The sequence below is a fragment of the Bubalus kerabau genome, chromosome 20 (genome assembly GCF_029407905.1).
Source record: "Bubalus kerabau isolate K-KA32 ecotype Philippines breed swamp buffalo chromosome 20, PCC_UOA_SB_1v2, whole genome shotgun sequence".
In the NCBI taxonomy this organism is placed as follows: domain Eukaryota; kingdom Metazoa; phylum Chordata; class Mammalia; order Artiodactyla; family Bovidae; genus Bubalus; species Bubalus kerabau.
In genome coordinates this window covers 38,171,845-38,193,956 of record NC_073643.1, presented here as the reverse complement: position 1 = coordinate 38,193,956, position 22,112 = coordinate 38,171,845, and the positions used below count along the sequence as shown (strand labels likewise).

General features: G+C 42.0%; 2 long non-coding RNA genes across 3 annotated transcripts in view; one reads left to right on the top strand and one right to left on the bottom strand.

The window, feature by feature from the left end:
* Nucleotides 1-22,112, bottom strand: part of LOC129635412 (uncharacterized) — a 149,475-nt gene that overhangs the window by 52,703 nt on the left and 74,660 nt on the right. The window lies entirely within an intron of this gene.
* The window catches only part of LOC129635413 (uncharacterized), a 174,097-nt gene that overhangs the window by 118,099 nt on the left and 33,886 nt on the right, over nucleotides 1-22,112 (top strand). For both annotated transcript variants that reach the window (XR_008706268.1, XR_008706269.1), the window contains exon 3: nucleotides 18,989-19,135. This is a non-coding gene — a long non-coding RNA (uncharacterized LOC129635413). The remainder of the gene's footprint in view (nucleotides 1-18,988; nucleotides 19,136-22,112) is intronic.

Genomic DNA, 22,112 nt, shown 5'->3' with positions numbered 1-22,112 from the left:
CTTTGATGTCTCCTGTACTGACAGATGGGCTCTTTACCACTAGCTTCACCTGAGAAGCAGAGACATCCCGCTGCTGATAAAGGTCCATATAGTCAAGGCCATGATCTTCCCAGTGGTCATGTACAGTTGTTGAGAGCTGGACCATAAAGAAGGCAGAGCGCCAAAGAATTGATGCCTTCAAACTGTGGTGCTGGAGAAGACTCCTGAGAATCCCTTGGACCTTAAGGAGATCACACCAGTCAATCTTAAGGGAAATCAACCCCGAATACTCATTGGAAGGACTGATGCTGAAGCTGAAGCTCCAATATTTTGGTCACCTGATACAAACAGCCAACTCAATGGAAAAGTCTCTGATGCTGGGAAAGATTGAGGGCAGAAGGAGAAGAGGGCATCAAAGGATGAGATTGCTGGATGGCTTCACCAATACAATGGACATGAACTTGGGAAAACTTTGGGAGATGGTAAGGGACAGGGAAGCCTGGTGTGCTGCAGTCCACGGGGTCACAAAAAGTCAGACATGAGTGGGCAACTGAACAACCACCCCACCACCTAGGAAGCCCTTATACATACATACATTATATATGCATACTTACTCAAAAAAATGAAAAAAAAAAAAAGCTTTAAAAGATATGGACTAAAACTCTCAACAATAAAAGATCGAATGATTTTTTCTGCTTTATATATTTTTATATCATTTATTATTTATCTTTACAAACAGCACGTATTCCTTTTATAAGAAAATAAAAATAAAACTATTAAAAAGTCAGATGACTTCTGACCCTAAAGCTTGCACTATAATATGGGTCTAAAAGGGACCAGATGGCCATTACATCCTTAACAAAGGATCAGATGTTCCCTGCCAAAGCAAGCCTTAACAGCAAGAAGAAAACATCCCTTGGTGTAAAGAATGAAAATGAAAAAGAGGATGGAAGCGCTTAGTGATACAAAATGGGATAAAATGTGCATGGTACAAGGCTGCAACAAGATACCTAGCATTTTTCAGGACAAGAGTAGATGTAACCCACCTTCCACCATTTCCAGTGGAACAATGTTCTTTGTGTTGTCCATGGCTGTGTATAAACTACACACCAGGTATTGAAGTTTGGTAAAACAGAAATGTATCTTGAAGGAAAATTTTAGAGCTGACATGCCAAGTGAAGGATTAATGTGGCCACCTTTAGCAGAAGTATTCTGAGCACTAGAAAATAATTACAATTATGTAAAGTTTAAAAATAAAATTAAAAAAAAATTGTCATCTGATTAAATAAAATACCTAGGAAAAAAAAAAAGAAAATAATTGTGAAAAATATAAAGATGGGTTATGTTAATTGGATTGAGGTTTTTGAACCTGTCAATTAATCCAAGAGGTTGATTTTAGTAGAATAGAGAGGGAATAAGGGATTTACTGCATTACTCCACTTACAATAAGTATTCAAAGTATGAAGATCCCCTACTAACATTGATGAGTTGAAAATAACTTCCTTACAGACTTAGAGAAGAAAATTTTGGTTGCCAGAGGGATGGATGGGAGGAAGGGATAGTTAGGGAGTTTGGGATGGACATGTACACACTATTATAGATCCACAATAAGGATCTACTGTATAGCATAGGGAACTTTGCTCAATGCCATGTGGCAGCCTGGATGGAAGGGAGTTTGGGGGAGAATGGATACATGTATATATATGGCTGAATCCCTTTTCTGTCCACCTGAAACTACCACAACATTGTTGATCTGCTATACTCTAAAATAAAATGAAAAGTTAAAATAAAAAATAAACACACATTAAGAAAAAAATAACTTTTTTGTTTCTCTGTCTTTGAAGAGGATGTTAACAAAGTAGGAAACATTTGAAATCATCGCTATTGTATTTCACCTTCTGCTTGTGTCAGTGAAGCCATGAGCTAAGTGTTCATAAGTAATTCTGGGAATGGGGGATCCACTTCTCAGATGTCTTACCCACATGACTACAGAGGATGCTGGCAATGGTCTCCATCCCTCTTCGTAGTCCCTCCCCCATTGCATGTGCACCCTCTACCATGATGGCTGGATTTGGCCAAGGCAAGTTGCCCAAAGTGGAGAAGGCGATGGCACCCCACTCCAGTACTCTTGCCTGGAAAATCCCATGGATGGAGGAGCCTGGAAGGCTGCAGTCCATGGGGTCGTGAAGAGTCGGACACGACCGAGTGACTTCACTTTCACTTTTCACTTTCATGCATTGGAGAAGGAAATGGCAACCCACTCCAGTGTTCTTACCTGGAGAATTCCAGGGATGGGGGAGCCTGGTGGGCTGCCGTCTATGGGGTCGCACAGAGTTGGACACAACTGAAGCAACTTAGCAGCAGCAGCAGCAATTGCCCAAAGATTAGGGAAGTAGTTATAATGCCTTTATGACCTAACCTCAGACTCACACTCTAGCCCATTAGTTCATAGGCAAACCAGACTCAATGTGGGAGACAAATACCACAAAAGAGTGAAGCACAGGAGGTGAGGATTTGGGGGGGCCATTCTGAAGGCTAGTTAGCATAGGCACCATATATTGAGAGTGTTTAGAACTCATTGGAAGCAATGTTGGACAGAGATGATATTCTTGGCAGAGTTTATCAAAGCCTACGTTATATGTTGGAAGTTTTGTAATCACAAGAGCACCTATGACCCTATCTTGATGCACAGCTGGACAACTGGACATCTAACGTGTGTGTGTACTCAATTTTGGACCTATTTTTCAGTTATTTCTAAGCCTGGGATCCTCTGTCTTAGAATTAAATGGGATATCACTAAAGGAGTTGATTCCTTCAACAAGCTATGTATAAGGTAGCTGCTATCTATCAGACATAGTACTAGGCCCTGTGCATGCTAAATCACTTCAGTCATGTCTGACCCTTTGCAACCCCATGGACTATAGCCCGCCAGGCTCCATTGCCCATGGGATTCTCCAGGCAAGAATACTGGAGTCAGTTGCCATGCCGTCTTCCAGAGGATCTTCCTGACAGGGATCAAACCCATGTCTCCTAGGTCTCCTGCATTGGCAGGTGAGCTCTTTACCACTACTGCCACCTGGGAAGCCCCTGTAGCTACAGAGGATGCCACAGGAAGTAAAATTAGCCAGGAAGCATCAGGGGAAGTTACATTAAACTGAGAAATGATGAGAAGGAGAGGTCCAGAGAAAGAAGAGTGAGAAGGAGTGAATTAGAGGGATAGGGAACAGCATGTGCAAAGGTCATGAGGTGGGTATGTGATGGGATCCTCTGAGTCCCGAACTGCCTCATCTGTGCTTAGGAAGTTCCTGATAACTCTGATTCTCTTGGCTCAGGGCATAATGGAGAAGAGCCTTCATCACTTAATACCAAATTATTTCTTCTTTCAGTTCCAGAAAAAGACATTCAAGTTGTTTTCCAGATAACCAAAGCATCAAGGCAAAGACTAGGGCACATCTTAGGAGAAGAAAACATCCTTACATCTCATAAAGTAGGGAAAACATCTGAATGAGAACAGAAAATATAACTGCGAATTTTATTACCAAAAGCTCTGGTTCCTTTTAATGCCTAAAATTAAACCAAGCAGTTCAAGAAATATTATGATGCGGGTGTTGAAATCTCATGACCAATGAGATCAAAGCCATCATTTTACACACAGGCAGATCATTACATTACAGCTTTGTGTGGATGCTCAACTTCATTCCTTTTATATGTTCAGAAATAACCTCAGATATAAACATTAGAAATGAACAAAAGCAAAACCACGTAATGGTCCCTTTAAGATAAACCTGGCAGTATTTAACTAGAAATTACTGACTGTTCCAGAAGTGGCATTCTGTGTTCTGCAGTAAGGAGGAGAGCTTTTTGGTGTCTGTTTTCTTCCCTCCCATTTGGTTACAACAATGAGTCACCATTACCTGCAAAGCTAGACTTGTAGATTTCTCTCTTGTGCCAGAAAGACAAGGCACTAGTTGGCTGGGATTTAAAATGAGAAGGGGAAAATTTTTTTAATTTACAGATTCAATTAAACATGAAAGCATCCAGGGAGGAAGACGTGTCCTCCAACCCTCATTCTTCACTTTTTAAAGTGTTTCCAGTGATCTTCATTCCAAAGAGGATACATACATTAGAGAACTAATTTTTCATGATTTGTATAAAGCATCAATTTGCTCCAAATCAGAAAAACTGTGTAATGAGGACTGGTCCAGACAAAACTCTCTAAGTTTTGTCTAACCAAACCACACCTCTAAAGGGAACTTATTTAAACATTTATATAAGAGCTGTCTTTATGCCCACGTATCTTTGGCCTCCATGGTACAGTGAGGGTGAGGTAGTGGAAACATAAGCTCAGAGGTTTCCTAAGAATATGACGATGACAAAGAATACATGCCAGGCCTGAGCTGCCTTCTAAGACAACCCCTTCCCTAGCCTTTTTCCCTCAAACATGGTCTTCCCAGCCAAGAAATCTGACTCTTATTTTCATAATGCTTCAGGCATGCATAGCAAAGAACTGCTCTTTCTTCTTCTATAGTTTAGACAAGACCCCACCATGGAGCTGAAAAGTTAGAATTTCACCTCTTTGTCTTTGTGAAACTGAGTAGTTGCAAAGAAAGCGAGAGGGGAAACTTCTACATCTTTCCAAAAGTAAAGAAAAGAGTGAAAAATGAATGTGAGCATATACTTTTAGAAATCTCTTTTTATGAAGTTAATAGAGATGATATGCAAATATTTCAAGTTATCCATAGGGTTCTCAGGCATGGATAGATTGCCTTATAATTTACTCCAACATCTCTTCAGTGTCTACATATTCAACTTTAATTACGTTTCCAGTCCTGAAGCCCAATTCTCTCAATTTTAATGAAATGTGTCCAAACGTGACTTCCATGATTAAGTGGCAAAGGAAGGCTCTGCTCTCAGATGCTGGAGGTTGTGGTATAAGATGACAATAAGCTGACAGCTTTATAACGTAAAGCTTAAAACGGGGGAAGGGGTTGAAACCCTAATGAAGAGGAAGGGGTGTGTATGTGTGTGTGTGTGTGTGTGTAGGAACCAAGTTTTCTAAGAAAAAGGAAGACATTTGAGCACAAGTGGTTTTTCAAGGGCATGTTGTTCAACAGAAAATATTACCTAAATGAGGTTTGTCTAGTAGACCAGAACTGTTTTTAATTCTATGTTCTGCATAGTTAGTACTCAACAAATGAGCAGCAGTATTCTGACAGTGATGAGAGGTGGAGCTCATTCATTAGTCCAGTATTGCTGCACTCAGGGCTATGTCTGGAACGTAGAGGGTCATAACTAACAACAGCAGGCACTTTTAAAGGGCCATCTGTGTTTGAGTCGGTTTATATATATTCCCCTTATATCACACACAAAAAAGACGTCTATTCCTTTTTCTAGTTTTCTGTAAAATTTCTCTCATATCTTGGACTTTCAATACCAGTTTCTTCAATCTTCATTTTTTCTAGAGATTTTTATCAGTTCTCAAATGCATTTCCACAGAGAAGACAATGGCACCTGGAAAGGCATTATGCATTTGTCTGTCTGCTCAGCATACCTCCCTTCATCAAAGAAGAATCATCCTTTACTTTGGGAAAAATTCCCTTTCCAGCTTTTGCTTCTAATAAGGATTGCCAATCAGTTTATCTCACCTATCTGTGGACATGGATGAACATGTGATCTAGCTGGGCCAATCACCCATGATTAGCCTGAGAGATCCACACGTGATCAATTTAAGCCAATGAGAGTTTGGAGTTGATACAGAGGCAACCCTTTGACTCTGGTGATGAAAATGGGAAGAAGTGAGTTTGGAAGGTGCCAAGAAATCTGCCTCTAGCCATGGGAGGAAGCTAATGGAAGAAAAGGAGCCAACATTCAGAAAGAGGTAGAACTGAGACAGGGAAAGAGTAGATGTGGATCCCATTGTTCATTTGGTTATTTCTTCAATACTAGGATACCTTGAGCTAATCACCCTCTCTAATACCTTTGGTAGTTCAGGCTGGGTTTCTGTCACTTCCTGATTGATGCAGGCTCTGACTGCATCACAGACTTTCCTGTTGCTCAAATGGTAAAGAATCCACCTGCAATGTAGGAGACCCAGGTTCAATCCCTGGGTCGGGAAGATCCTCTGGAGACAGGAATGGCAATCCACTCCAGTGTTCTTGCCTGGAGAATTCCATGGACAGAGGAGCCTGGTGAGCTACAGTCTGTGAAGTCACAAAGAATTGAACATAACCGAGCAACTAACACTACTACTACTGATTCATCAAGAAGCACCTTGCACAGTGCTCTGCACAGAGTAGGCACCTAATGTATGTGGGGTAGTTCCAGGGCAACTGCTTTTTTTTTTTAACAAACAAACTTTAGAAAAAACAAGAGGGGATTTTAAATTGGATGACTGTCTGAATTTTATTGTTATTATTAGCATTAATAGTGACATTATACAACATCTACCAATATTTCAGGTCTTACTACGTGAGATGATTAAAAATATAGACCTAAACTTACACAATATTGTAAATCAACTGTATTTCAATAAAAAAGTATAGACTAAGGCAGACCAATGGAAATACAACTTGAGTTTCATATATCAGAGAAGGCAATGGCACCCCACTCCAGTACTCTTGCCTGGAGAATCCCAGGGACAGGGGAGCCTGGTGGGCTGCTGTCTATGGGGTCGCACAGAGTTGGACACGACTGAAGCGACTTAGCAGCAGCAGTAGCAGCAGCAGTAGCCACATTTTAAGAAATAAAAATAAATGGGTGAAATTAATATTCTATTTTATTTAACTCAACATATCAAAAATTTTTATCTCAGCATATAATCAAAATAAAATGATATTTTAATATTTTTTTTGTACTCAGCCTTCAAAATCCAGTATACATTTGACACTTAGATAAGTACATGTCAGTTTGAACAAGCCACAACCCAAAGGCTCAGTAGCCACATGTGGCTTCTGGTTACTATACTGACCAGAACACTCATATTCCCTGATTTTGATTTTCATTCTGGCACTAACTGGTTCTCTGATCTAGAGAAATTCTTCTGATTTGTTTCAGCCTCAGTTTCCTCATCTGTAAGACTGGGATGATAATAATCATCCCTTCAACATAGGGTGGGTCTCTCCAAGAAGGTGATTATTTACCTTGAGGATGAACAGTGAAATGGAGCCAGGCCATCAATAAAAAAAAAAAAGGCTAGGCGAGGATCTGTGTGCCAAAAACCCAGAAACTGTCTTCCAGGAAGAAAACCCAGTAATAAGCAGCATGGCAAAGACTCTGGCATTGTAACCCACACGCTGGCAGCCGACACGAAGCTGTGTTCTAAGTTTAAGACTGATTATTACTGGCTGCAGGTGGCTAGTGTCCTGCACACTTTTCTCGGGCAGTCCCTGCATCTGTTCCACCCTCTTCAAGAGAGAAGGAGAGAAAACCAACTCTACCGACAGAAGGAGGAGCAGCCCTCAGTGGCATGAAAAAAATCAGAGCAAGATAATTTCAGGCAACTCTGGGCTTGGAATAGACAGGGACAGGTGCCAAGGGGCAACACCACCAGATCTTCCTGTTCAGCGTGGGGTTTCAGGACAATCCTGAGCTTGTGAGCTCCTGCAGAAACGTACTCTCTGGGCGGTACACCTCTAGCCATCAAGGCTGCCAAGTGCCAAATCGTCCTGGCTCAGGGCTGGGCCCGCTGCTGGCTGTCTTATTTTCATTCCCTCTACCTATTTCTCTTTGAGAGCAAATTGCCTCCCCAGGCTGTTTCTGACACATCTCAGGCAGCTGGCCTGGCAGCCTCAAGAGTGGTTTTGGGTTTGCCACGCAGGTGAGAAAACTTGTGAAAGTTAGCTGCTCCTCACATCAGCAAGAGTTTGTGCCAAGATCTTGCTTAGTGCCCTATTTATACCAACTTTTTTCATCTTCCTCAAAGAAAACCCCAAAGAAAGAGGTACTACCACCTCCATTTTGCAGGACAGGAAACTGAGGCTCAGAAAGATTAAGCCATTTCCTCAAAGTCACATAGCAATCCAATGGAGACTCCAAAACTCTTTGATTGCTTCTCCTGCTCTGCTCTGCAGGGGAACCATTTAAGCTGGAGGGATGGCAAGGACACAGCGTCATGTGGCAGTCTGTGAGTTTTTTATAGGTAAGAAACTCCAGCAAGGGAAGAATTTGAACTCAACTTCACTCAGACTCTGACCTCACACGCCCAGGTCTTGTGTGTACAGTTTCTCATTTTGCTCCCAAGTCTGCTCCGAAGACAATAGGTAGTGCGTAGAAAAGACATATTTTAAGGGCACAGAGAGTGCATCAGTGGGAGCAGAATCCAGAAAAAGGGAAGGAAGAATTTGGATCAGTACTGCAAAGCCAGATGCTGAATTCATTAGTAGATGCCTTTAGGAGAGTTTTCAGAAGCACAGTATTATAAGATTGGGACCCAAAGTTGAATGAGAAATAGAAAGCAAAAACAGATTGCATTATTCATCCTCGAAAGGTCATACTTCCTGCCTGCAGAAGTAACTGGAGTTTTAATTTGGTCACATCGTACAGGAGCTATGCGGATGCCATGAGACTCTTGATATCTACCCTTGCTACTGCACCCCAGTTTCCTCTCATTGCTGTCTTGTCAGACTCAATCTTTTCTTTTTCACTATCATCCTTGGTTATTTGACAATGCTTGTCATTCCCCCTTCTCAGAGTCATGTCCTCTCTTGCCTTCCGTGATATCGTATATCAGTGTCTCACTCTATGTTGTTGTGTAACAAATAAGCCCCAGACCAAGTGGCTTAAACAACTCATATTTCTCATCTCATGGTTTCTGAGGGTCAGAAAGCCAGACACAGCTTTAGAGGGTCTTCTGTTTTAGGTTCTCTCATAGGCCATGGTCAAGGTGCTGGTGGGAGCCACAGTGCTCCCAGCTAGCCTGGGTCTACTTCCAAGCTCATTGTCTGGTTGTTGGCAGGCTGTGGGTCCTGTGGGTGGTCAGATAGACACTTCCAGGCGTCACTGGTTGAGCACTGCAGACAGCCCTCAGTTCTACCCACAAGCTCACATAGGAAGCCACATCAGAGCAAACCAGGGGGAGAGCCACAGCATAACAAAGTCATAGTCTTTTGTCACTCAGCCATGGCAGCAACATCCCACTACTTCTGCTGTATTCTATTTGTTTGTAGGGAATCACCAGACCTAGCCCACACCCCAGAGGAGGGGACTGCATAGGGTGTGAAGAGTGGGAGGCAGGGACTATTTGTGGCCATCTCAGAACACTGCCAACCACAGAAGTCATGAGCACCATCTTTTTATTAGCATCACATCCTATACATCAAGATGCGCAGTGAAGAATGACCATGTTGGCATCACACCCCTGCTCCCCTATCTCTCCTGCTGCCTTGGGTCCACCCCAAGAAGATGGAGCAATTACTATGACATTAGGCATTAAAAAAATTAAATGTCCCTCCCACACCCTACTCCACACACACACTTTTTCAAATACTGGGAAGCCACACTAATTTTTTAAATCCCAAGTCTGATCACCTCTTGCTCAAAACCTTTCAGTGGGCTCCCAATGTCCTTAACATGTCCCTATCATGGCTTTGGAGGCCTTCCATGGCAGACCCAGACTGCTGCCTCTAAACTCATGTCTCTCCATGTTCCTCTCTCCTTTGACGTTTCAGCCACACTTCCTTTGTTTCAGTTCTTTTAGCTTGCCATCTTCGCTCTCACTACTCTGGGCCTTTGCTGAATATACTTCCTCACTTCAAGTCTGTCACCCCAAGAAATGGGATTCCTTTCTCTTATCTGTTACCTCCTTGAGGGCGGAGATCACACCTGTAAGCGTATCACTCCATCCTCAGTAGCCAGCACAGTGTATGGCGGCAGAGAGCAGCCACCAGGGAGAGACTGAAACCTATGGAAGATGATGTTAAGTTTTCCCTGACATCACCCCGTAAGTAGATGGACTGTGGGCGTTGATGGAGGGCCGTTACTGCTTCCCAGCACCTGCCTCCCAACTCTACTTCATAGTGGGATGTCCTCCTTCAGAAGAGAAAGAGGTGACATCATTCATACCTGCATGGCACTGCCTTTTAATAGCAGCCAAATGCATGAAGAAGCATTTATGTCAAGTGCCTTTGTACCAGGTGTTCTGATATGTGTTTCTGAATGAATAAATGATGTAAAAGATCCAAATACAGAGAAGACCCATCAGTCTTGCAAATGACATTAGCCAGCATTCATGAACTATTTAAGGTAGGTCAGGCATGTTACTAGGTGTTTCACAGGTAATAGTCCCTCATTTAATATTTACAACAGCACCATGAGTAGATGGGATTATTCCTGTACCACCAGTGAGGAAAATGAGGCTCACAGAGGCCTAGTTACCTGTCCACAGTCATACAGATAATAAGTAAGCTGAATTGGGACAAAATAATGATAATGCCAACTACTGTTAACTAAGATTTTACTACAAAACCTTTTACTAGTACTTGATATGAGTTCTCTTAACACTCCTAGTAACCCCTTATAATGGGTACTGTCAGAATTTCTAAACAAGAGATAAAGAAACTGAAATTCAGAAAATTTAAGAATCTGTTGTGATTCCACAGCTAGAAAGAGGTAGAACTAAGATCAGGACATGCTTTATTACAGTGATTTTGTTCTTTTTTTTTTTTTTTTTGATGTAGATCATTTTTAAAGTCCTTATTGAATTGTTACAATACTGTTTCTATTTTATGTTTTGATTTTTTGTCGAACAGGTATGTGGGATCTTAGCTCCCCAGCCAGGGATCAAACCCAAACACCCTGAATTGGGAGGTGAGGTCTTAGACACTGGACCACCAGGGAAGTCCCTATTATATTGACATTTTAACAAAGAATTTCATTTCCAAATATGAAATGCATCAGTATGTTAAGACTATAAGCTGGTAACTGCAGCCAAGGTTAGTTACTTTTTTCTTAAAGGTAGAAAAGAAGTAGTAAAGTTGCTCAGTCGTGTCCGACTCTTTGAGACCCCATGGACTGTAGCATACCAGGCTTCTCCGTCCATGGGATTTTCCAGGCAAGAATATTGGACTGGGTTGCCATTTCCTTCTCCAAGAGAGAAAAGGCTAATGTAAATGTTTAAGAGGCTCAAAAACATCACTTTAACAAAAACTTAAAATATGTCTTCCCATGAGTTTTACATGTAGTTGATAGAGAAATTAAGGTTAATTTAAAGCCAGATATTAACATGTGCCGAAGGATTGATGTTTCCGAAATGTGGTGCTGGAAAGGACTCTTGAGAGTCCTTCGGACTGCAAGGCGATTAAACCAGTCAATCCTAAAGGAAATCAACCCTGAATATTTATTGGAAGAACTGATGCTGAAGCTGAAGCTCCAATACCTTGGCCACCTGATACAAAGAGCTGACTAATTGGAAAAGACCCTGATGCTGGGAAAAACTGAAGGCAAAGGAAGGAGGGGCAGCAAAGGATGAGATGATTAGACAGCATCACCAACTGAATGAACATGAATTGGAGCAAACTCTGGGAGACAGTGAAGGACAGGGGAGCCTGGTGTGCTGCAGTCCATGGGGTTGCAAGAGTTAGACACAACTTAGGGACTGAATAACATTAACATGCTACTCACTTGCATACTATTCAATAAAAGAAAAACATGTCAAAACACAAGAACTGAAATGCTTTGTTTTTATTTCCCATTGTCTTGTAGACAATTACTAAAATGTAAGGCAGGATTTTACTTTTCCAGCCTGGCTTCTCACTTGTGTCGTGAATGTGATGGCACAGACAGGAACTCCTCAAAACACCATGATGCCCTGTGGTTTTCTACCGTCATGTGTTAGGCCTGCCTGGTGCCCCAGCTTGGGCTGTAATCACTCCATAAACCACCCACCCAGGCCACTGTGCCAACCGCAAAGCACAAGCAAAACGTGTCCCTCTGATGCTAAGATGTTTGAAAGCTGTTGGGTGCTTCTGCAAGGAAGGGACATAAACTCTCTGGGTTCCAAAAATAATTACCAGGTTGAGTCCCTGCTGCATAACTCATCTGCAAAGTTTTCCAAGCTTTCCTGGAGTTATGAAGTCCAGTGATTTTAAAAGCAGGCATCAGCATCAGCTGAAAGGCCCATAAGATATACACTCCCAGGGGCCATCACAGACCTACAGACCCCAGGCCTGGGGCCTAGGTACCTGACTGCAGAACAGGTCAGAAGTGGTCCTGCTCCATCTGCTTTCTAGAAGAGCCACACTTCACAAGGGACAAGGCTCCTCCATCCATGGGATTTTCCGGACAAGAGTACTGGAGTGGGGTGCCATTGCCTTCTCCGATATAACTGTATATCCTTTTTCATATTCTTTTCCGTTATGGTTTATCACAGGATATTGAGTATGCTATACAGTGGGACCTTGTTTACCTGTTTTATATATAGTAGTTCGTATGTGCTAATCCCCAAATCCTAATTTATCCCTCCCCCACCCTCTTCCGCCCGGTAATCAAAAGTTTGTTTTCTATGTTGATGAGTATGTTTCTGCTTCATAAATACATTTGTGTCATAGTTAGATTGTGCATATTAGTGATATCTATAATATTTATCTTTTTCTTTCTCACTTATTTCATTTAGTGTATGATAATCTCTAGGTCCATACTTGTTGCTGCAAATGACATTACCTCATTCTTTATCGTGGCTGAGTAATATTATATATATATATATATACATATATCTATCTCACATCTTCTTTATTCATGTATCTGTCAATGGAAATTAGGTTACTGTCATGTCTTGGCTCCTGTGAATAGCATTGCAGTGAACATTGAGGTGCATGTATTTTTAAAAATTAGAGTTTTCTCTGGGTATATGCCCTGGAGTGGGACTACAGGATTGTATGGTAATTCTATTTTTAGTTTTTTAAGGAACTCCATATTGTTCTCAACAGTGACTGCTCCAATTTACATTCACACCAACAGTGTAGGAGGGTTCCCTTTTCTCTACATCCTTTCCAGCATTTGTTATTTGTAGACTTTTTGATGATGGGCACACTGACTGGTGTGAGGTGGGACTGCATTGTAGATAAACTCCCTTTTTGAACATTAAATATAAGATGATGATGATATGTATAGCCATTTATGGGACACCCACTCCAGTACTCTTGCCTGGAAAATCCCATGGACGGAGGAGCCTGGTAGGTTGCAGTCCATGGGGTCGCTAAGAGTCGGACATGACTGAGCAACTTCACTTTCCCTTTTCACTTTTATGCATTGGAGAAGGAAATGGCAACCCACTCCAGTGTTCTTGCTTGGAGAATCCCAGGGACGGGGGAGCCTGATGGGCTGCCGTCTATGGGGTTGCACAGAGTCGGACACGACTGAAGTGACTTAGCAGCAGCAGCAGCAGCTGTGTGCTTTATATATGTTATCTCCAATCAGAGTAACTCTACAAGGTACATTTTATTCTCTCTAACTTGCACATAAGGAAATCAAAGCTCAGAGAGATCAAGTAACTTGTCCAAAGATGTCCATCCAGTAAACGGCAGAACCAGGATTTGAATCCAGATCATTTTAACTCCAGAACCCAAGTTCCTTCCATTCCCCATTAGCTGGGTCATCTTGGGCAAGTACTTAACTTCTCAATCCCTTAATTTTTCCACCTGTGCAAAAAGGGACACAGAAGTACTTAACCCAGAGTGTGTTGCTTAGATTAAAAGAAGTAATTCATGTAAAACATTTAGTACAGTAGCATTAGCTACCACCAGAGTTGGTTTTTTCTTCTAACTTTTTTTTAGGGTTTCTCAAACGTATCTTAGAGGGCATTCACGCCATCTGAATACACAGTGGCAAATAATTTCAGTGTGGGCTGCAAGAGACATCTACCTCTCAGTTCTTCTCAGCGCTCATTCACAGGTTAGAGGGTCTGAGTAGTTCCACAGTAAAGAATCGGTTTTCGCTTTTCCCCAAGCTGGAAGATACAGATACCTAAATCACTGAATTTTCACCTAATATTTTGGTCCTACCAAGAAAGAAAGGGGTCTTTTACGCCTGATTTGGAATGGAATTGCTTTGATAATCTCACCCTCCGCCAGCGTGGGGAAAAGGCCCTACTGGAGAAACACCATTAAGAAGGACTTGCTTTGATACCGGCTGTTAATCCCATGGCCCAGCTTGACATTGTCTCTTAGCAACGTCCTGTCCTTTTCCCCTTTTCATTCTTGTGCCTCTAATGACACTTCCTCTCCTCTGGTTTCTCTTCAGGCTTTCATGGGCCCCTTTAAGCCTCGTTTACCCAGAGAGAAGCTGGAGCTGAAGGCCCAGCGCACATATTTATGTTAATAGTACCGAGGGGAGGAACAGCCTGTTCTGGGAGCTGCTTTCCAACCTTCACATAAATCAGTCAGGGAAAAAAAAGTTACTGTTTTCACAAAGACAGTGCTAGAGTGGAGCAGCAGGTCTTGGCAAGGCATCATCCACACACACACACCCTCCGTAATGTCCCCCTCATTCATCAGGAAGCAGTGGTAGAGGAGGGAGTCATGGATGCAGAGGCTTTCCAAGTCAGAAGGGATCTTTGAGGTCGTCTAGTACTAAAGCACAAGGAAACATCTAGTAAATGCCTCTGTCCAGGTCCTTTCCCCTGAGATTCTGGTGCTGTTGTTGGGAGGTGGGGCATAGGAGAGATTCTGAAAGCTTTCCAGGTGACGCTCATGTGCATGAGGGCTGGAGTACTGATGTCACCACAGATCAAGCAGGGACTTAGTGGTGCAGCAGGGGCCTGACACACATCTGCATTTCCTTCCATGATGTCATGGTGTCGCTGAGCTCTGGGGAACTGTGGCAGAAATACTAGATAGTGATGATTTGAGTCATGTATCCCAATCAATTGGTATGCTCTTTCAAACTTACTTTTGCCCCTCCTTGGATGACAGAGGATGAGATGGTTGGCTGGCATCACCAACTTAATGGATATGAGTTTGGGTAAACTCTGGGAGTTGGTGATGGACAGGGAGGCCTGGTGTGCTGCATGTGGTTCATGGGGTCACAGAGTTGGACACGACTGAGTGACTGAACTGAACTGTGCCTTTGCTCTATCTGGACCAACTGAATCAGAATCTCTCAGTGGAACCTAGCACATACATTCTAATAGAACTCTTAGTAGAAATTTTGATCTATATCCCAGCCTAAAAAAACAGTAACCTGATAAACCACTCATTTCAGAGTTAGAAAAACTAGGGTTCAAATCCTGGGTCCATCAACTAACTAATGTGTTCTATGGTCAAGTTATGTGACCTTTCTGAGCCTCAGTTTCTTCATCTGCAAAATGGGACTACACAGTAACTCTTACTCATTCTTCAGTGCTATGGTTCAAAAGCCATTTCTCCTTGGAAGTCAGGGCTGAGCTTTCCAACCAGTCCAGGCACCCTTCCACCTAGGGTATACCCTCACAAAGAGCACGGGAAACTTCTTTGTAACACTGACCACAATTCACCAACTGAGTAGTGTGAGACTGAACACATGGTGTTTGAATAGGTGAATAAATCATTAATAATGATTAAATACATGTATAATGGATTACTCACTCTCAGTCTCCACCACCAGTATTTACGTTCAGTGAGATATAAGGGGTTGAACTATCTTGTTCAAGGCTACATTCATGGTGCCTGGTGTGAGGCTTCACTCAACATGCTGAGTAAAACAAAGGGCTGAATATAGGACTAGATATGTGACTGATACATTTGGAGTCACTGGCTCACAGTGGTCATGCAACAAACATCAGCTGTCTTAATAATTATCTTCAGAGAGGCCCAATATCTTGCCCATAGACACACAGCAGAGTTGAAACCTGAACTCAGTCCTCTGGACTGCCAGCCTCATTTTCGTCCATTATGTCAATCAGCCTTACTTTTCACACTGAAGAGAAGGCCTCTAGGAAATAATGGCAGGCTGGCTTTGCCCACTAGAGTGAGCTGGAAACCCCCAGCTTCTTGCATACTCCCAACCTTCACTGAAGCAATCCACACACGTGCACACACATCTGCTGATGACTATTGGCGCAGTGCTCCTTGGTCCTCTCTTGAGAAGGTTTTGGGTCAAAAGCTCCTTGAGGACAGAAACTGTGATTTTGGCTCCCCTCACACAATAGGCCCATAGGAAGTCTATTCTTTGCTAATGACAGATTCAAGGGACAACACTGTTTTGATCTCAGCACCAGTCAAGCCATATGCATTGTGGGGCCAAATACCTGTGATGATTTCCAAATTTCCCCATAGGCCATCATGCTATCTGAGGTTTAGGGGCAGTTGAACTTTAGAGGGTCACATAGAGGGGGCAGAATTCACATCATTGTCTGCTTATGCACTATTGGGGAAGGGAGTTTCAGAATAAGACCAGGGTGACTATTTTGAGGAACCACTCTGGATGACCCCTTGTCTGTCTGCACTAGCATGGGTATCAAGAACTCTTCAAAATTTCATTTTAGTAGATTTCATTTACTTAAAAGTTCTATACACTACTATACCTAAATTAGATAGCCAGTGGGAATTTGCTGTATGACTCAGGGAGCTCAAACAGATGCTCTGTGACAACCTAGAGGGGTGGGATAGGGTGAGAAGTGGGAGGGAAGTTCAAAACGGAGGGGACATATGTCTACCTATGGCCGATTCATGTTGAGGTATAGCAGAAACCAACACAATACTGTAAAGCAATTATCCTTCAATTAAAAATAAATTTTTAAAAAACAGCTTCTATGACCCAGATCCTGTGCCAAGTGCTTTATAGATACAATTTCATTTACTTGTTTTGATTCTGAGAGATTGTAATCATTGTCATTATCTTACACAAATAGAAACTGAGACCGAGAATAATTTGCTAAAGGTCACAAGCACCAGTACAAGCCAAGCCCAGCACTGGAACCAGGTCTAACTAATGATTTCAGGGCACTATGTGCCATGTTTTCCAGCTGCAAAGACTATACAGTTAGCACTCCATACCTGCGAGCTTCTTATCAGGGGGCACAGAGGGCCAACCGTGTATTCATTGTACTATACCATTCTATATAAGGGACTTAGTATCCACCAACCTTGGTATCCAAGGGACTCCTGGAAGCAACTCTCTGGGGATACCAAGGAATGATCGTATTACAGACAAAGCTCTATGTCCTTATGGGACTTAGTTTCTGTTAGGAGGAGACAAACCATAAATAATAGATCTAATCACCAAGAAAAGTAACAGTGCTTAAAATAACAAGTGCTGGAGAGGGTACAGAGAAAAGGAAACTCTTCTACACTGATGGTGGGAACATAAGTTGGAGCAGCCACCATGGAAAACAGTATCCACATTCCTTAAAAAATTAAAAGTATAGTTGCCATAAGATCCAACAATTTCATTCCTGGCCACGTATCTGGACAAAGCTGTAATTCAAAAAATAAATGCAACCCTATTTTCATAGCAGCACTATTCACAATGTCTAAGACATGGAAACAATGTAAATGTCCATTGAGAAATGAATGGATAAAGAAGATGTGATACAGATATGCTGCTGCTGCTGCTAAGTCGCTTCAGTCATGTCCGACTCTGTGCGACCCAGACGGCAGCCCACTAGGCTCCCCCGTCCCTGGGATTCTCCAGGCAAGAACACTGGAGATATAGGTAAATATAATAGAATATTACTTAACCATAAAAAAGAATGATATAATGCCACTTGCAGTAACATGGTTAGGCATAGAGAGTATCATACTAAGTGAAGTAAGTCAGAAAGAGAAAGATAAATATAAGATATCACTTATATGTGGAACCTAAAATAAGACACAAATGAAGTTATTCATGAAACAGAAACAGACTCACAGACACAGAGATCAGACTGTGGTTGCTCAGTAGGGGAAGTAAGGAGAGGGGCTTTTGGACCAGCAGATGAAAACTATTACATATAGGATTAATAGACAACAAAGTCCTACTGAATAGCAGAGGAAACTATATTCAATATTCTAAGATTAAAAAATGAAAAATAAAATGGAAAGGATAGATAGATAGATAGATAATGTATAACTGAATCACTTTGCTGTATAGCAGAAACTAACACATTATAAGTCAACTATACTTCAATAAAAATTGTTTTTTCCAATTTTTATTTTATTTTAAAATTAATTTATTCATTTTAATTGGAGGCTAATTGCAATATTGTAGTGGTTTCAACTATACTTCAATAAAATTTTTTTAAAAGAAAGTGATGGTACTCTAAAAACTGGGGTAGTGAAGAAAGAAAGGGAGTGGTTAGAGGTATATGGGGAAGGAAGGCTGTGATACAGGTTTGCAATTTAAAATAGGGTGATTAGGACAGGTCTCAGTGATGAAGTCACATATTAGAAAAGCAGAAAAAGAGTCTAAGTTATATACCATGTTCATTATGCCTCCCTAAAATGAATGGATATACAAAACAGTGAATGTGACCACTACTGATGAAGCACCTGATATGCGTCAAGGGCTGTGCCAACCACTTTATCTGCAATGCCTCACTGAATCCTCATGATGACCCTATAAGATGAAGATCATATCCATTTTTCAGATGAGGAAACTGAGACTCAGAGACTATAAAAAATACTGTCCAGAATGATTGGGTTAATAAGTGATAGGGCTGGCATTTGAATTCAGCTCCTCCAGCTCCAGGCCACTGCCCTTTTGATGACCAAGATGCTGATGATGTTATGTTTTGTTTCTACATGGTTTTGAAATTCATTTTTTTGTAGTTGGAACATTTAGATGTAGAGAAGCAGTCCCCAAAGAGCCATTTGCAAATGTCAGAAAATGCATGCTTTCCGGAAGCTCCCCAGGAAGGCTGCTCTTTCATGGAGGAATAGTGGTACCCTGGGCACTAGAGGCCAGAGGTTAAGCATCTTTTTAGGGTGTGTTAGAGGAAACCATTTATAAACTTAACAGAACTTTGTTCTTGACTTGGCAAGCTTGGCTGTCATAAGTGATTCCCGTATTAAGTCTGACGTCATGCCCTCACACTGCACTTTATCTTTCCTCTCGAGATCAGGAGCTCAGCGGTCTAAAAGGACTTGACATGTGGAATGAAGGTCTCCTAGCCCACAATGTATTCAGTCCTCCCCACTACCCAGCCTCACAAGGATACCAATGCAGCCGTGTCAAGTGACATTCATTTGGAAGTCTGTGAACAAAAGAGGTGGGTCACTTGAGTGCCTTTGGTCACTCAGTAACAAATCTACCGAGACAGTGAAATGACTGATGTGTGAGTGCTCTGAAAAGTTAGGGGCACCATGGAAATACACTTGGAAGAGAATGAGGAAGTGGAGAAGGATGCCTGAATCCATTCTTTCTGGGAGACCCGGGTTTCACGGCCTCAGTCTACCCTTTGACCCTAAGCCAACTCAAAAGTATAGATTCTCTCATTTACATCCATTGCATATACATGTATTGAATGTGTATGTGTAACAATGACAACTAGTATTTAACATATTTTTTATGTTTTGAAAGCACTGTGGATGGGTATTGACTTGTTTATTCTCATTCAAGTTACATAACCCAGTGAATGTGATGTGGTGATTTAAATGTCTTTTTGTAAATGCGGAAACTGAAGCAACAAAAGTTCAATGACTTGACAAGGTCAGGGCTGGCGAATGATGGGGAGTGTAGGTGAAGTCCAGGTACCCTGAGTCAGATACTCAACTTTCCTCTTTGACAGGGGAAGGGTGTTTGGTACCAGATTCATCCAGAAAAAGAACAGTAGGATCACACTCTGCCTGTCTCTCTCTTCTTCCTGTATCCCTGTTTACTCAGCATCTCTCCTCTCTCCTCTCTCTCTTTCCCTTCCCCTCTTTCTTCCCCTTCTTCTCCTTCCTCTCTCTGTTTCAACTTGGAGTTTGGTTTATTCCAGGGTGTTTCTGTGTTGTTCAGTCACTCAATCGTGTCTGACTCTTTGTGACCCCATGAACTGTAGCCCACCAGGCTCTTCTGTCCATGGGATTTCCCAAGCAAGAATACTGGAGTGGGTTGCCATTTCCTTGTCCATACTCCAGGATGAAATATGCATAAAACCATCATTATAATGTGGACCCACCTACAGCATGATCCTGTGGCAGGGACACCAAGAGGGATACTGTAATGGGACTTTTATAAATTACTCCAGAGCTCTGAGTTGGCTGCATGCCCTGGTGCCTTATTGAAGCTAAAACTGTCATTGGGAGCAGCATTGAGGATGGTGTCCCATGACCACATAGGCTCATACAGAGCGAGTGATGATCCAGGTCATGCAGAGTCAAGGCCAAATCCAGAGTCCAAACCCAGAGTCCCTCAGGGCCCTTCCTGGTGACTCCTTTACATTCATCACACTCTGTCCAGTGTCTTTCTCCCCCTGTAACTGGGTGATGTAGGATGTAAGGACCACGAGGACTGTGTCTGCCTTGTTAACCACTATCCACTGCACAGTGCCAAGTGCTGGGTAAGCCCTCACAGACACGTGGAGAGTAAGTAAATAAATGAACAAATGATGGGTTGATGCAACAACAATAGCTTAACATTCTCCCCAGCTCACTTCTGGTTAGAAAGAAGATTCTAATGAGGGCTGCATCTTAATCTCAGAATTTTCAGAGAAGGAGTTCCCTGGAAGGCTCATTCTAGAGTGAGTGTGGTAAGGATGGCATCTTTCCAGCATTTCTGAAATGGCACCAGCATATGCCCTGGTATTAAGTTAGTCTCATCCCCAAGACCAAGAGTGATCGGACCTCAAAGAACCGTTGAGGAAGCCAAGGAAAAAGGCAGCTGGGGTTTGACTTTATCCCACCCAGACGTCCCCTCTGTGAGCCTCTGGTTATTCTATCCTGAATGCAAGGTGAACGTGTAGCGGTCTGGAGTCACGGCCTAGGAGGCCAAGTTCTCGTGGGACAATAAAAATCTGAACCAACTGCCGGCCCTGCTGGGTCCGTCTGTTATTGGAATTAAGCTCCCCATTTCATTTCATTCAAACTGAAGAAATTTTCTGGCAGGGTGTCAGGTTTCAAACAGAAATGTCAGCCAAGGGCTCATGAGGCCAAAGTCTGATCAGAACAAACTTGAATCAGTTTATGCACTAGGTAAAAACTCATAGTAGTCTGGTGGGCCTTTCTGTTAAATAGTCCTCATTTGCATGTTCAGGACTAAAAACCTGCAAGGAGCTATGTATAAAAACAACATCTGAGGCCAATGTGACTTCTATACAAAGTGAGCACACATCTGTAGATGAATATGAAGGGCCCACTACAGTGATTTTCTTCCCCAGTAGAGGACCAGAAAAGAATTTGAATACGTTCTCAGGTCCAGTGTAAACCCTGATCTTTAACCCAATCAAAACTAAACCTATTAATAATTATAATAATAATCTTTGTTGAATATTTAGTATATGCTAGGGTCTGTGCTGTGTTTATTGATCAATTAATTTATTAATCAGTTAATTCTCTTGATGATTCTACAAAGTAAGTCTTATTCTGATAGAAAATAAAACAGAGGAACAGAGGTTCACAAACACGTCCTGGTTTGCAAACCAGCAAAGATCAGGATTGAAAGTCGGTCAGTTCACCCCCAGACTCTCTGCCCTTAATGTTGGTCAGGAACAGGTTGGGTAATGAACCCAACACGCAGGAATATAAACTGGATGCTTATTGCAGATTTAGTTGTAATTTCATACCCTGTACAGGATATTTTTCAGAACTCAGATCCCACTTTGGTAGCAAAGATAGATAAGCCAAATAGTCCAGTTTCCAAATGATTTAGTTTTGTATCAATACACTAGACAGGTCAAAATTCTGCTTGTCCCCTGGGATGTTGAAGACCTATTTAAATCACTTCTTTATACCCTAAGCATGTAGGCAGAGATATAATCAGAGATTGTTTGGGATTCCTATAGTCCTGAAGACCACAATAGTGAATAACATGGCCATAAGTAAGTGCCTTGATAGGGGTTGACGGATTTCATCCACCCACTAAATTATTTTAGATTATACACTTGCACTTTGCAGGTGTATAGTCTAGGCTTGAATCAAACCCTAACTAAAGCAACAAATACATGGCTAGATGCCCAACTCCAGTAATATGGATAGGAATACAAATTAAATGACATTTTTCACATATCATTTTGGCAAAAATTTCAAAATTTGATATTATCAATC